Source organism: Podarcis erhardii, assembly GCF_964252035.2.
Source record: "Podarcis erhardii genome assembly, chromosome: 4".
Taxonomy (NCBI): domain Eukaryota; kingdom Metazoa; phylum Chordata; class Lepidosauria; order Squamata; family Lacertidae; genus Podarcis; species Podarcis erhardii.
In genome coordinates this window covers 76041171-76057357 of record NC_138508.1, presented here as the reverse complement: position 1 = coordinate 76057357, position 16187 = coordinate 76041171, and the positions used below count along the sequence as shown (strand labels likewise).

Genomic DNA, 16187 nt, shown 5'->3' with positions numbered 1-16187 from the left:
AGGTTTAAAACTGCAAACCAGAACATTTGACTCTTTTGAGGAACTCTCGGATATATAATTGACAGATGGATAGTTGGAAGTCCCTTCTACTTATTCCATTCTTATCTTTCTTTACCTTTCTATTCTGTAATTATTTCCTTTAATATTATTATCTCTTTGTTCTCTTTCCTTTCCCTTTCCTTGTTGTTGTTGTTGTTTTGCTTTGTTCCAGACTTCTGTATTATTTGTGGTCCTCTAATTCAAGGTTAAGGTAGGGCTAATATGCAGATGAAAGTGATGGACAGATGATGTAGGACCTTATGTGAGAAGGGAAGGGAAGATTTCCCAGGGTGGGATGTTGGGAGAAGAAAGGGAAGCTCCCAGGTGAGAGCTAGGAGGTTTCACATTTCTTTGTGTTGGTCAAGTTAAGATTTGCCTGTGAAAGAGGACTTTATATGCCTTTTTACTTTTCATTTTTTAATTGTAGTGTATTAATAAAATCTTACAAACTAAAAACCAACAACAAACCACCTGCAAACCAGAGTAACCCCTGCTATAATTGCTTGATGGCAGTTTGCATGGCTGGAGAAGTGGTGTGAGCCCTTGGTAATAGTATGAGCATCATTCTTGCCTAACAAAGGTTTGGGCTCGTGTCTTGATGCACATCCTTCTTGTCCCTGTTGCATCAGAGCAGGAGCCGATGTAGACACACTTCCATGGCCCTGTGTGAAGACAGAACAATCCCCTTCTCTATACCAGGAATTGCAAGGATGGGAAATTCATTAAAATGCATGATGCCTGGAAGCTCCTTTTCCACTGATACTTCCAAAATACACTCTGCTACCATCAGTGATAGAATGAAACATGCAATGTCATTTTTGTACAGATGTGCAAAGGCACATACAGCTGTAGGAAGAACTTGTAAGTTTCACTCTTTTTGCTTCCTTCTATGCAGGTTTAAAAAGGAAAAAAATACACGTGGGTACATAATAACAAGTGAAGATTATACGGTTTTGCCATGTATACATACTGTATATGCCGAAAAATAGGCACCTGCATAATGTTCACTTATTTATTTAAAATATGTACCTTGACTCACATTCCCGTACATATACCATGTAGCACCCTGAGAGTGGTGAGGTCTTTCTTGGCTAGGAAGTGGGATATACATTTTATCCATCAAGACAATCAATCAAGAAAGAAAGTAGTGAGAATTTGTGAGAAGTTGACCTAAACTGTAAATTTTATGATTTTAACAAGAGGTGATTATTTGCTTGCCTGCTCTTATACCAGGGAGCTTGTGAACTAATCTGCTTTAAGGCTGAATGCCAGAATTGCCTGAGTAGAATCAGTCAGTGACTCACTTGACAGCCATCCACATTTCGGCATGCTCCGAGACACACGTTGCCGTTGAGAAAATTTGGTTACAGTCACCAGAGATATTATCACCGTATAATGTTCATTATACATAAGCATTACTGCTAAGAAGAAGGCTGAGGCCTGTGAGACCAAATTTCTTGCTATTGTTCCTTGGAATTCTGACAACTGTACCGTTATTTCAGTCATTTATCACTTGAGGAGGCGGCTGCACTGGGGGGTGTTCAGGGGCATCTCCTGATGCCACACAGCCTGGAACACCCCTAGGCCGTGCCGGGTGGTGCAGCACCTCCTGATGCAGAGGAGACCAGCAGACAAAGGTAGGAGTGGGGAGGGGGAGAGGTCATGGCTCAGAGATAGAAGAGGGGCAAAGCTGAGAAATAATGGGAGGAGCGGGGAAAAGCAGAGCTGGAGCAGCTGGCTGACATGTTATCACCAGAAAACATTCAAGACCCTCCTTCTCCCAGAACTCGGCAAGCAGTGAAAGTAGGAGAGCAAAGAGCTAAGAGGCAAATGGCCTTAAGCAGCCGCCGTAAGGCTGGTGCTGCTGTTGGTGACTGAGAAGGAAAGGGAAGGGGGGAGATTACTCGAAGCAACACCATTGTTCCAAGAGGCTACCTTTCTAAGTCTCTTTCTGTGAATATTGAATAAAATACTTTGGTTAGAGCTTTTCCTGTCTTTCTATCCCTGGCAGCTGGCTGTGGGGGGGGGGGGTGTGATCCATTTTCCTGATGACAGACACAACGTCCATATTAGAAATGTTGCGGGGTATAACTATGTGGGAGACACTTTGCATTTAAAGTACATTATATACCCAGCTGATAACAGCAATTTGCAGAAGGCTTCCTGCAGATACTATCTTAAGAGGAGGTCCATTCTATACGATTCTGGCCCTTGAGTGCAGTGGCTCCCTCCCACTGCATATCAGACAGGCCTTGTCTCTATTATCTTTTTGGCACACGCGCAGAAGCGGTGAATCGCAATGCGTGTGTGCGCAGACGCACCACTGCCGCTTGAGCTTTTCATGTTGTGAATGGTCCTCCGGAATGGATCCTGTTCGCAACCAGTAGTACCACTGTAGATTAATCTTCAGTTTGCTACCCCCCCCCCCGCCGCCACTTTATCTCCAGCCGCATTTCCTGTAAATCTATGAAATGCCTTGAGTTTCCATTGGAAAATGTCCCCGTCCTTGCCTGCAAGCTCTGTGGGAGGTTTAAAATGCCACAAATTCTGCTGAGGGTTGTGATTCATTGAGCAAACAGTGCCCTGGAGTTGACTACTCACAGAGGAAGGTGCTACACAATTGGAGTTTCAACATTCAACTCTAAGGAATTCGCTAGAGCACGTGTTTTGGCAAGAGCCTCTCCAGTTTGCTTTAGAAGGAATGATGTAACCCAGGGTTATACATGAGGTGACCAGCATGAAGTCACATTGTGTTTACAAATGATGCAACAGTGATATGCTGGAAACATACTGTATACTAATACTGATCTCCTGAGTCTTTAGGTGCTTAACCCCAAGTACTTACTTACTATCTATCTATCTATCTATCTATCTATCTATCTATCTATCTATCTATCATCTACCTACCTACTTACCATCTGAATAAAATCCAGAAGGGATCTGCAATTAATTAGGAACGCCACATTTCCCCCTTAGTACCCACTCCTGAAAACAGTGCATTTTAGAGCTAGTTATTTGACCAAACTCTTGCCAGTTTCCGAAAGAAAATGCCATTACTGAGCTGCATCTCCAAGTGATTTGGTTGACTGCTACAACAAGGTCCTGTACTTTGTATTTGTGGTCAACCTCAGGTGGAAGACATCACTCATTACCTGTTAGCTTGCCCCTTATAGGTAAATGTAAAGGGACCCCTGACCATTAGGTCCAGTCGTGACTGACTCCGGGGTTGCGGCACTCATCTCGCTTTATTGGCCGAGGGAGCCGGTATACAGCTTCCGGGTCATGTGGCCAGCATGACTAAGGCGCTTCTGGCGAACCAGAGCAGCACACGGAAACGCCGTTTACCTTCCCGCCGGAGCAGTACCTATTTATCTACTTGAACTTTGATGTGCTTTTGAATAGGGAGACCCAAAAGATCTGTTTCTGAAACCATTGTTCACACAAGAAAGCAGGTACATTCCAGCAGAAGTTTTATTTATTCAATTTATTTATTTATTCAGTTTATTTTGTATGATAATAATAGCTTCATAACACAAAGTGGCCCTTTCATAATACAAAGTGGCCCTTTCATAACACAAAGTGGCCCTTTATGCACCGGTTGCAAAAAATAAATAGGGAAAACTGAGTTTGATAACATTGCTATATAAGCTGTTTTGGAGATTCAGAGGTTTATTTTGAAATCAAGCTAGGTTTAAGCTTGTTGGTGTCTCTGGTATTTTCTATCTCTTACAACTTGGGTGTAGGCTCATATTACGGGTGTATGTTCTGTATTATTTTATTATTATTATTATTATTATTATTATTATTATTATTATTATGAATGTCATGGCTTTTGGCTAGAACAATAAATTCACTGATTGATTGATTGATTGATTGATTGATTGATAGATAGATATATAAATGAAGACTCAGATTGTTCAAAGCCCATGGGATACTGACTGACTGTTGAGAGTTGGAGTGAAGAATGAAAAACAAGAGGGAGAGGGGAATAGATGGCGTGGCTGGAAACCTGAACCGGAGAAGCACCCTACGCTGCAATAATTTGTTGCAGGGCCACACTTATGATGACAAATGACTGGAGTTACAGACAGTACCGTACAACCATACCTTGGCATAGTAATTATTCTGCAGCTCATTTAACATGAACGAATGCACGGCCCTAATGCATGAACCGTCGACTGCAACATGATATAATTTCCCATCATTATAGAAGCTTAATTATTATAAAACAGCCACAGCAGGTTGTGATGAATGAGTTGCGAAGGTTGGAAAGAACAGGAGTCATTGCTAAGATAATTGGGCATATTTAATAGAATGATAATTATACAGGTCCCTTTTGTTCCCAAGGTATGGCATTTGAGGACTGCAATGTGTGATCAGGACCTGCTCTCAGGCTTTAAATAAAACCAAAGACTTGCAGTGAAAGAGTAACTGTGGGAAATCATACAAAGTTGGAACACACACAGCATGGGCTCTGTTTACAGTCCCCCCCCCCCCCGTTTTTGTTCCGGGGACCTCCATTATCAACATTGCTCAGGATACGCTTTCAGGGGCATATCAGAGAGCATAGCTGAAGGTACTCCATGCTTCTGAAATTGTACTATACACACAGAGAACTCAGAATTAGACACGAAACCCCTTGATACCCCAGCTTTGAAATTTAAAAGCTACAAGGTTTTGACCCTGATGGCTGTGAAAATGAAATCGAAAGCATAGGGGGAAATCTAGGGAATGAGTAGGCAATGAATTGGCCTGCACAGTAATCACTTGACATGCCCCTAACACACCAGAGAACTCACACGGGCTGAATGGATATGAAGGACAAGGAGAATCAGAATGTCTGCAGAAAAGAGGAGGAATCAGCCAACAACCTCATCTTTCAGCTTTAAGTGAGAATATAATAAGTCATCAAAATGAAAAAGAGGAGGACCTGTTTGCTCTTGTGTTGAATAAAGGTCCCAAGAAGTAAAAATACAAGCCACTGGACATGACGTGGAAGAAGTAGCTGTCTTGTAATATTTATCAATGCCTGATTAGTAACACTGATGATCTTTACTGTAATCATGTTGGAGAAAGGACTATAGAAGACAGGAACAATTATTTTTCTTTCTTTCTTTTGGAAATTGTATTGAAATGTATTGCATAGGAATATTAAAACATATATTTGGTTTATGAGGTATTCATATATGCAGTGCAGTATTTATGTTCAAGTATCAATTATAACGGATAGTGGCTCAGCTGGCATGGCACATTAAAGTTACTATAGTTAATGTAATTTATAGCTTAATGTGACTGTGTGACGGGCTCATACTGCTTCAATCTTTTCAATTTAATCCTCACTCCACTTGCTGCCACCTCATCAGAAAACAGGTCATTATTCTAGTTTCTTGTGTTATCTGAACCTGGACTCAGAGTTTATTTCCCCCAAACAAACTTTAGTTTGTGCTTGTGGGGTTTTTTTTTTTTTGGAGAAAAACAAACTATGAGCTTCAATTCAAATGTGGTTGAGTTTGGATGGCTTGTTTCCTTTCTGGTGCAGCAGGAGTGGGAGATGAGTACATTAAAAACTTTTGACCAGTGTGTACCAGCATGCTGCTTATTCACACTAGACCATAGTCTATTTTAAGGTAAAGGGACCCCTGACCATTAGGTCCAGTCGTAACTGACTCTGGGGTTGCGGCGCTCATCTCACTTTATTGGCCGAGGGAGCCGGTGTACAGCTTCTGGGTCATGTGGCCAGCATGACTAAGCTGCTTCTGGAGAACCAGAGCAGCACATGGAAACGCTGTTTACCTTCCCGCCAGAGCGGTACCTATTTATCTACTTGCACTTTGGCGTGCTTTCAAACTGCTAGGTTGGCAAGAGCAGGGACTGAGCAACGGGAGCTCACCCCGTCGCGGGGATTTGAACCGCCAACCTTCTGATCGGCAAGTCCTAGGCTCTGTGGTTTAACCCACAGCGCCACCTGTGTCCCTATAGTCCATTTTAGCTATGGTTTAATGTGGCATGTGAACCAGAGCTGTGTACATAACCTTGTCAATGAGGTGCTACACTATATATAAGGAATCACTACAAATGCATGTGAATTGCAGAGAAAAAGCTATGCAAGTATTAATATCCTGAACTATACTGTTATAAAAATCTTGTTCTACAGCACATTGGTTAGGACACGTCTTTCTAAGGTCTGATGCTAAAACAGTCATGATCTGACAACTTAACAGCAGCAAGACTATGTCAGCAAAACTGCCCACACAGGAATCGTCATGACGCAGGGTGGGAAATGCTACAAAATATTTGTATCTGTGAATGCTCTAAAAGTAGATTTCTCAGTAATTGTATGGAATTATTACAACTGTAACGTATAACATATGTTATGTACAAGTGAGTACGTGCAGTGAAAGAACCCCAATAGGAATGTGCTAGATACAAAATCTTAAGTGTTTGTTTGTTTTAATGGCACTTTTCTTGGCTTGAGGCCTGGAACACTTGGCATGAATTATTACTGCATTAAAATGCAGTTCTACTTTGGAAGAACATTGTAGACATCCATATTTATTCTGTCTCAAGCAGTTCAGAGCTGAATTGACCCTGTTTTAGAAATATATTGAAAACTTTCAGTACCAGTCTAAAAAAAATCTAAAAATAAATAAAATTGATGGATAAAAGCTAATGTTGCTGTCTCTTTTATTTGCTTAGCTTTCACAGATAGTGTGAGTTCTGCAATCTTCAATTAGCTGTTAAAGTTGGGTCCAAGTATTGCAGCCAGTGTAATATGCTAAAATGGTATACCTGCTGCTGTTGATCATGGCTTTCTGTTGATATCTAAGGGCTAAACTGTGGGAGGAAAATTTTGCAGTGAGCCCTTGGTAAATTACAGTGAACGGTGAACATTCCTGCTACAGTCAATGGAATCGGTCAGTGCGGTCAAATCTCTCCCCAGCCCAAGGCATTTCAGGACTGGAACAGAGGTCAATGTTTGCTCACAATGAGGCTGCAGTGCTAGCTAACATTAAATAGGCTTGTCTTTTTTGTCACATTAACACCACATCCACACCATACATTTACAGCAATTGTATACCATTTTAAAAGTTAGATGGACCAAGAGACTGACTTAATATAACACAGTTCCCTATGGTTCCTGTTCTGATTACTTCATCATCACTTTCTCTCCTCACCTCTGCTCATAGAATCAGAGAATTGTATTTCCCTTGATCATGACACCACACCAGGCATCCCCAAACTCGGTCCTCCAGATGTTTTGGGACTACAACTCCCATCATCCCTGACCACTGGTCCTGTTAGCTAGGGATGATGGGAGATGTAGTACCAAAAGATCTGGAGAGCCGAGTCTGGGGATGCCTGCACCACACCATACCCCACAACTGCCCTGTTTTGACTGAGACATTCTGGATTTACAGAATGCTCACCACAGGGAGGTTCGCCTGGTGCCTTCATTATATATTTTCAGGTGCCAGGCTAAAATGTTCCTTTTCAACCAGGCCTTGGGTTGATTAATATTCTACATGTGTCTATGGGGAGGGGGTTATTGTTTTGCTGTTTTACTTCTTTTCACGTTTTTATCCTGTATTTTACTCTGTGAATTGTCCTCAGATCTTATGATGAAGGGTGGTATATAAAACTAATAAATAATAATAAAATAAAGCCATTCCCAGCTTCTGATTGGGTCCAATAGCAACAAAGCCCAGATACTGAAGCCAGGTACTGTCTTGATAACAGCATTCGAAACTCCCATTGTTCTAGGCGCATTTTGCGACAGGGAATTAATTTCATTACTGTGAGCAGTTTCTGAGCTCGGGGTGCAGGACTACGCCTAAGATTTCAGATTAAAACCGCAGAGTGGAAGGAAAGGAAGACCTTTTTCTGCCTCCCCACTTCCAGCTACTCCCTGAAGACTGGAGAAGAGACCCCTTTAAGAATATTAGGGGTATGGGAAGGGGAAGGACTTGATCATGTGAAAAATGAACAAAATATTTTAGATGCAGTTCATTCATTATCAGCTTTGTATTCTTGATACAAAAAAAGCGCGCCTAGACATTCAATTGTTGCGCCCATATCTAAGTTTACGGTGCTACTTAGCTCCTAGCTTTCATATCTCCCTTTCCAGCACTGCTTGATAATTCAGTTACAGCTTTAAATGCATGCAAAAGGAACCCAATAACCATTCACGCTAACAGTAACTGGTAACAAAACAATCACATTAGCGTAGCTAAGTCCTCAGCATGAAAAAGATGGAAACTGCAACTAATAACGAAGTTAGATTCTATTTGTTTGGGCTTGAACGGAGGCTGATTTGCTTAGCTGTGCTAAGATGACTCTGTTATATATTACACAGAGACAGACTCTGGTACAGACTGGGTTGGAGGGGGAGGGATCTAAATATGCAACAGCTTTGGGTGTCCCATTACCAAGCAGAGTCACCTTCATAGCTCCAAATGGCTTGTAATCTGGGTCATTAAAAGGCCATCTGCTCTTGCACAAACCTGCCCAGCTATTAAGATCATCCTCAGAGGTCCATTCTCCTAGTATCACAGCAGCGATAATTTGAGATAGGGCATTTTCTATTCTTGTGGCATCCCATCTTTGAAACCCGGTGAAAACTTTGCACAGGCCTAGCTGTGCTGGCAGCCGAATACAGACCATTGGTCCATCTAACTCTGTATTGTCAACACTGACTGCAGCGGCTCTCCAGGGCTTCAGATTGTGGGGAAATCAGCTTCATATAACCAACATTCTTAACTCTATTTTAATGCATGAGGGGGTTAAGACCATAGAGTGAGCTGTTCTGCCAGGTTTAGCTAGGTCACGCCCCCATCAGCTTGGGAGGAAGTGTCATCAAACTTTGTTCTTCCTGTTCCACCATGTGAGCACCAAGGAGTAAAGAGATCTGAGCTGGCTGCTGCAAGCTCAGACTGTATGGCTTAAGCAAGCCACACAGTCAAACCTCGGTTCTCCAATGGTTCCATTTTTGAACGTTTCGACTCCCAAATGCCAAAAACCCGGAAGTAAATGTTCCGGTTTCCGAATGTTTTTCAGAACTTGGACGTCTCATGCAGCTTCCGCTTGAGTGCAAGAAGCTCTTGCAACCAATCGGAAGCTGCGCCTCGGTTGTCGAACGTTTCGGAAGTCAAACAGTCTTCTGGAACGGATTATGTTTGACAACTGAGGTTTGACTGTGTTTGTGTTTCTATACAAATAATTTAGGAATGTTCACCACTTTGGAGCTTTTGTATTCTGACTGATGTATGGAAGTTTTACTGCTTTTGTATTCTGACTGATGTATGGAAAAGAACACGAATCTGACCTTTAAAAGTTTGTAAGTAAACCATTTTTAACTTACCCAAATGTGTAGTCTCTTTCTGTGCTAAGGGAAGAGGGGAACTTTGGAAGCAACTTAGAAAGGGTGTTTTAAAAGTCTAACACTTTACTTTGCTGTATATTTTGTGATTTTCAATCTCTCCTAGGGTTCTCTCACCAAAGAGTACTTGCCCCAAACCTGGATCTTAGGCACCCAGGGAATTCTCTTTATATTTACCTCTTTTTCTTTAAACCAAATAAAACCAACATAGATAAGGAGTCTTTCCTAGCCCTGACTATAGATGCCGGGCTTTGAAACTGGGACCATCTGCATGCAAAGCAGATGACCTATCGCTGAACTACAGCCGTTCTCCCCAAGATTCCACTTACACTAGCCCTGGCCAGCATGGCAAATGGTCAGGGATGACAGGAATTGTAGTTGTGGAAGTCAAATATCTGCTCTGCCTTAGGGCAGGGACGACTAGCTCTGCCAAGGGCAGCAATGACACATTGCTGGGGATGTGTGCTTCATCATATCCCTGACGCCTAGAGTCTACCTGTAGGTTTCCCAGCAAATTTAAAAAATATTTTTTTGACAGTAAATGACAAATACTTAGTAAAGTATTTTAATTCATCTTCTCGGAGAACTTTAACTTGCTTATAGTTTATGGTAGTTAACTCTCAAGACTATAAAAATGTCTGAAACTAATTTCATTTTCTATTACAGGCTATGCTGCAGAGCTAATTTTACATCTACAGAACATTTAGTTCTTGCTTTTAAAAATGATATAATGGGAAAATATGTTATGGCTGAGAATTATATGCATTTTCTTCGCCTCTGGGGAACGTTTGTGTAATCAAGGAAGACTTTTTAAAGGGTAATCTTTAAACACACTAGTCTGAAAAATATATGGGGAAAGAGAGTGATAAACATAGTTGCCAGCTAAAAACACCAACCATATTTGAACTATATAAGAAGATTTACTTTTGGCTATTTGATGAGCTGGCACTTCAACAGAAACCATGTGGCTGTTTCTCAGAAAAAGGTCCTATTCCCTGTGGATTTGTTATTCTCAATTAATTCAGTTAGTTTTGTCATGGTTTTGGAAGCCATTATTTGGCCCTGCATTAAGCATTCTACATTTTTGTTAACTGTCAGGGGCCATGCTGGGGAGGGCTGCACTGAGGAAGAATGGTGGGAGCCACACCCTCCTCCTTATCCTGAATCTTCCCAGGAGCAGGAGGACAGTATAGATTTGGAACAGTGGTTTGCAGAGGGGCATAGTTCAGAAGGCAGAAGCTGGGAAATACTAGATGGGGAATAGCTAGCAGAAGAGCAGAGAGAGAGTTAACAGATTCACAGTCTCTGGATAGTATCCACACCCCTTCCCCAAAGTCTCAGAGAGCTCAGAAAGTCTCAGAACAGAAAGCACAGAGACTACAAACTCAGATTACAAAACGTAGGAGTGACATGGATTAATAGGGACGGAGGGGGGAGTGACCTTAATTGGGAGCACTGCCATTCTTGTTAGATGCGTTCTTTTGTCCTTCACTATGCTGTGGGTTAAACTACAGAGCCTAGGGCTTGCTGATCGAAGGTCGCGGTTCGAATCCCCGTGACGGGGTGAGCTCCTGTTGCTTGGTCCCTGCTCCTGCCAACCTAGGAGTTCGAAAGCACGTCAAAGTGCAAGTAGATATATAGGTACTGCTGCTCTGGTTCGCCAGAAGCAGATTAGTTATGCTGGCCACATGACCCGGAAGCTGTATGCCGGCTCCCTCGGCCAATAAAGCGAGATGAGCGCGCAACCCCAGAGTTGTCCGCAACTGGACCTAATGGTCAGGGGTCCCTTTACCTTTACCTTTTTATGTTTATTAAAGAAACTAACTGGTAATAATTCCCTTTCGTTTGATCTGCTCTTTTACGGCCAGGGGGGCGGAAGCCAATTCTCCAAAGCCTGTCATTAACCGCGATGTGATTCCATTAGATGTGATTCAAAATGTGCTTCTTAAAGTCGCTTTTAAGAAAACTCCCCCAGTGGTGGATTGGACCAGGACCAGGACTGTGTATCATGAAGACTGATACTGGGAGTGGAAGCTTCCCTTCTGGGAATAACTGTTCATGGGACGGTTTAGTTTGCATGGAGCTCAAGCCTTTGAATATGTGCTGAGACACATATTGCATTAAATTGGCCACCCTCCTAAGTACATCTGCATAGGATTCCGGGCTTAGTTTAGTCTTGCATTGATTTATTAAAGGAGGGAAATGATGTGGAAATCTCAAGGGAGTGCAGCGAAAGGTCAGTATAAGTAATGTCCTAAAACAGGACTCGCCAGCCACACAGCTTTACTTTTCTGCTATGCATTACATCATCTAGACTGTACAGAAGAGGAATGAAAAAGGTCTTCATGTGAGATGTGCCTGGGGCTGAGCAAATGGTCTTTCATGCAAATAAGGCAAGCCAAATGGTACACAAGAAGGGGCAAAACTTCCTAGTCAATCAGGGGGAAATAACTCCCCTAATTATAATGTCTAAAAATCTTTTTCTGTCTTTTTTGCATTCTGAGATCCTGGATGAAGCTCATTCATCTTAGGTTTCCTGAAAGTTAAATGTGTTGTTTTTTTGCACTTGGCTGATTCCATTTACAATGGAATAGAGCTATATTTTGCTCTGCTGTTTTTACTGTACCATAATTAACTGGTGGGCTGACAAGATGCTATCTATCTGTGCAATTTGCAATTTATTTATTTTTTTATAAAAAAGCAGTTATTTAGAGTCTCCTTCTGTCCCCAGGGTTGTTTCTTATGGCACAGAGCAATGACATTGTTTATGAGTAGGTTCTTACTTAAAACAAACTGTGCTGATTATATAAGGTGCCTCCTACAGAAAAAAAGCCATTTTAGCAAGCTATTTATTAAGCGTGTGGATAGGGCAAGTAATTTCACTGCTGATGGTATTTACTGAACTGTAAAAATTCGGTTGCAACAGAAAAAAAAAAGATCTTTCTTGCTTTCTCTGGATCTTGCCTCCATCCATTCTTCTCTGACAGATAATGGATGTAGGGGGACAGAGTTCCTTGGTGGGGAGTTGGGCTGTAAAAGCCAACCCCAATTTTTTTCTACAACACTGGTCTATTCCCTTTCCCTGCAAGCTTGCCTGCCACCATTGCCTTAGCTCAGGGCCCTAAGTTGTCAAAAGCCAATTTCGCCCTCTAACACCTGCCATGAAGAATCAGAAAAAAGTTAGACTGTCAGTAGGAAGCCATTTTATTTTACAGCTATTTAAAAATTGCTGCGGTTACTGGAAAACCACTGTCAAAGTCCAAATTGTCAACCACCCCTACATCTTGTCACTGAACTGCTGTATATTATTTTCCAACTTTGCCCCCCCCCCTTTATCAGTTTTAAATTTATCCACCCTGAAGTGTTGAGTTTATCAATAATGCAAGGAAGACAAAAATACAGCTACAAAGGGATTAACTTATTATGTACTTTGTGTTGTTTAAATTGCCATTTTATGTTGTGAACTGCCTTAAGGTATGGGGCAGTATACAAATTTAATAAATCATCATCATTACCATCATATTTTATATGACCTCTCAGATATAAGTACCACTGAGTTTATGCTGGTTTACTCCCAGGCAGCGTTCGAAACTCCTATTGTTCTAGGCATGTTTTGTGATTAGGAATTTCATTAGCGTGAGCAGTTTCTGAGCTCTGGGTGCAGTAAGGGAAAGGTAAAAGAACACTGGATGGTTAAGTCCAGTCAAAGGTGACTATGGGGTGCGATGCTCATCTTGCTTTCAGGCCGAGGGAGCCAGTGTTTGTCCACAGACAGCTTTCCGGGTCATGTGGCCAGCATGACTAAACCGTTTCTGGTGCAACAGAACACTGTGATGGAAACCAGAGTGCACGGAAATGCCGTTTACCTTCCCACCGCAGCGGTACTGCACCCAAGATTTCAGATTAAAGCTGCAGAGTGGAAGGAAAGGAGGACCTTTTTCTGCCTCCCCCAGTCACTCTCTGAAGACTGGAGAAGAGACTGTCTTAAAAATATTAGGGGGGCAGGCAGGGGAAACATGCCTTTGGTTTGGGGTTTTTTTTTTGCAGTCTTCAGATGAGGACTAGATTATGTGAAAAATGAATATTAGATTTTAGCTGCAGTTCATTCATTTTCAGCTTTGTATTCTTGTTATTTAAAAAGTGTGCTTAGACATTCCATTGTGCCCATAACCTAGGTTTAAGGTGCCATTTAGCTCCTAGCTTTCATTTCTCAGTCTCTAACACTGCTCCCGGGTCAATAAGGTAAAGGTAAAGGGACCCCTGACTGACTCTGGGGTTGCAGCGCTCATCTCGCTTTATTGGCCGAGGGAGCCGGCGTACAGCTGGTCATGTGGCCAGCATGACTGAGCCACTTCTGCAAACCAGAGCAGCGCACGGAAACGCCGTTTACCTTCCCGTCAGAGTGGTACCTATTTATCTACTTGCACTTGACGTGCTTTTGAACTGCTAGGTTGGCAGGAGCAGGGACCGAGCAACGGGAGCTCACCCCGTCATGGGGATTCAAACCGCTGACCTTCTGATAGGCAAGTCCTAGGCTCTGTGGTTTAACCCACAGCGCCACCCACGTCCCCCCAGGTCAATAGATACATGAATTAAGCCTCAGTTTCTTCCCCATATTATATATACAGCAGGAGTGGGGAACCTTTGACACTCCCGCCATGTTGTTGAACTACAACTCCCATCCTACCTGGTCACAGGCCATGCTTGCTGGGGCAGATGGGAGTTGTACAGCAACATCTGGCAGGCCAAATGTTCCTCACACAGTAACTGCGCAACTCAATGCAGAGTTCTGCACATCCACTTCTTTTGAACTTAATAGCTTTTAATCATGCCTAACTTTGCGTAGGATCTAGTTGTACATTACTAGCAGAGTAATTTTCCATTTGGATCCTTGCAGTCACGTGTTCTTCATCTCTGTGCTTTTCAAGGTTGGGGAACCTTGTGATACTTTGGATATACTGTACACTGTATGAGATCCGCTGCATTTCACTTACAGTTCTGTGGTTAGTGGTTTTATGGTCCTGTGATTCTAAGAAATATATATAGCATACATTCTATGATTTCCTATTCGTATCTAAGAAGGCCAGTAACTCAGCGGTGGAGCATCTGCTTTGCCTGTAGAGATATTTTAATATAATGACCGCTCCCCGCTTAAAACGGGGGGCGCCCTTTGCGTGGACGCATGCAGCCCCTAGATCTGGAGCGGCTCCATCAGCATAGGCTTGGCTTTGCCTTCCCTCAGGTGGGATACCTGGAGGTCTCCGCCTACCTCAGTCAGTTGTCCAATCCCACCTGGGGAAGCGTTGCCAAGGAGACCAGGCCAGGTAGGGGAGGGATTACCTGCCCACACAATAGAGGGAGGATCTTACCTGGGAATCCTCACTTGGCTCCAGAGCTTCTCCCACCCTACCCACCCCCAGTTAATGTCTTATTTTGCAGGTTAACTTTTCTTCACAGGTTTTGCAGGTTAACTTTTCTTCACAGGTATGTGGGCGCTGCTACGTTAAGGTCGCTGTTAAAGGGCCGGAAAGGATTTTCCCTGCACTGTCAGGTTTCGCCTTTCCCGTAGCAAAACGTCACAACTTTGGTGGTATCAGGCCTTGGGCGGAATCCTTTAGTCCATCTTCCTCTTTGCGGCGGCGATACCAGGGTTCCCCGTTAAAGGGGTTTCTGAAGGGAGGTTTTGACCGTACGCCAAAAGGTCGTCATTGCTCTCCCCTGCGGCGGTGGCATAACGGGGGCGGCTATCTCTGTTTGAACATATGTTCTCCAGAGCCGGCCCATCCCCCCCCCCCACTGGATAACCCTGATGCTCCCTAGGTCCCCGGCTGGGGACTGGGGAGGGAGAACGCCCAATGCCTGAGCCAAGGTCTACCCACATTTGAAATTTAATAACGCTGTGGCCAATTTAATCCCATAGCACGTTGTCTAGAGTCGTTATTCCACATGATGGGGGGGACCGCGTGGGATCTGGGGACTCCGCCTGTCCACGCAATAATAATAAAAATTAATAAATAAAACAAACAAATAAATAAATTCTTTTTATTATTTGTACCCTGCCTATCTGACTGGGTTGTCCCAGCCACTCTGGACGCCTTCCAGCATCTACAAATATATGCAGATATCAGACCCTCCATGTGTCCCTATTTTCCAGGGACAGTCCCGGATTTACAGAAGCCATCCCAATTTCTGATTTGATCTCAGAATGTCCCACTTTTCCTTAGGACGTCCCTATTTTCATCGGAGAAATGTTGGAGGGTATGGAGTTATCTGAGCCCTGAGCCATCTGAAGACAGCCCTGTATAGGGAAATGGTTGTTGTTTTTAAAATGCTTAATGTTTTATTATGTTTTTATTTATGTTGGAAGCAGCCCAGAGTGGCTGGGGCAACCCAGTCAGATGGACCGGGTAGCACTACTACTACTACTATTAGATAGGATGGCCCTATTTTCATCGGAGAAATGTTGGACGGTATAAGATTTTCGTTCATTGGGAAGCCGCAGCATATGACAAACTTTAGTAAAGAGCACATATATATAAATAGGCACGAGCGCAAAGAAGGGCTCCCACCTGCCTGGAAAATCCCACACGCAGGTCCTTCTCTCAGATGCAGATACGGAAGTGCACTGTGCACGCGATCCGCGCCCACACGTTCACGCGGAGGGGGGATGAGGAGACTCTAGATAGAACTCACGCGCCTCCAACTCAAAGGTGGCGCTTGTCCAGAGAAGTAAAGTGCGCCGCCCTTTGAACTAGGCTCCATTTTTCCGCCC

At 43.1% G+C, this 16187-nt stretch overlaps 1 long non-coding RNA gene across 1 annotated transcript; it reads right to left on the bottom strand.

Annotated features, from left to right (window-relative positions):
* Positions 1 to 439: 439 nt before the first annotated feature.
* Positions 440 to 16096, bottom strand: LOC309340316. The gene is made up of 2 exons (XR_014155925.1): positions 15985 to 16096; positions 440 to 701 (listed from the first exon to the last, which is right to left on the bottom strand). It is a non-coding gene; the product is annotated as an uncharacterized lncRNA (long non-coding RNA).
* Positions 16097 to 16187: the final 91 nt, after the last annotated feature.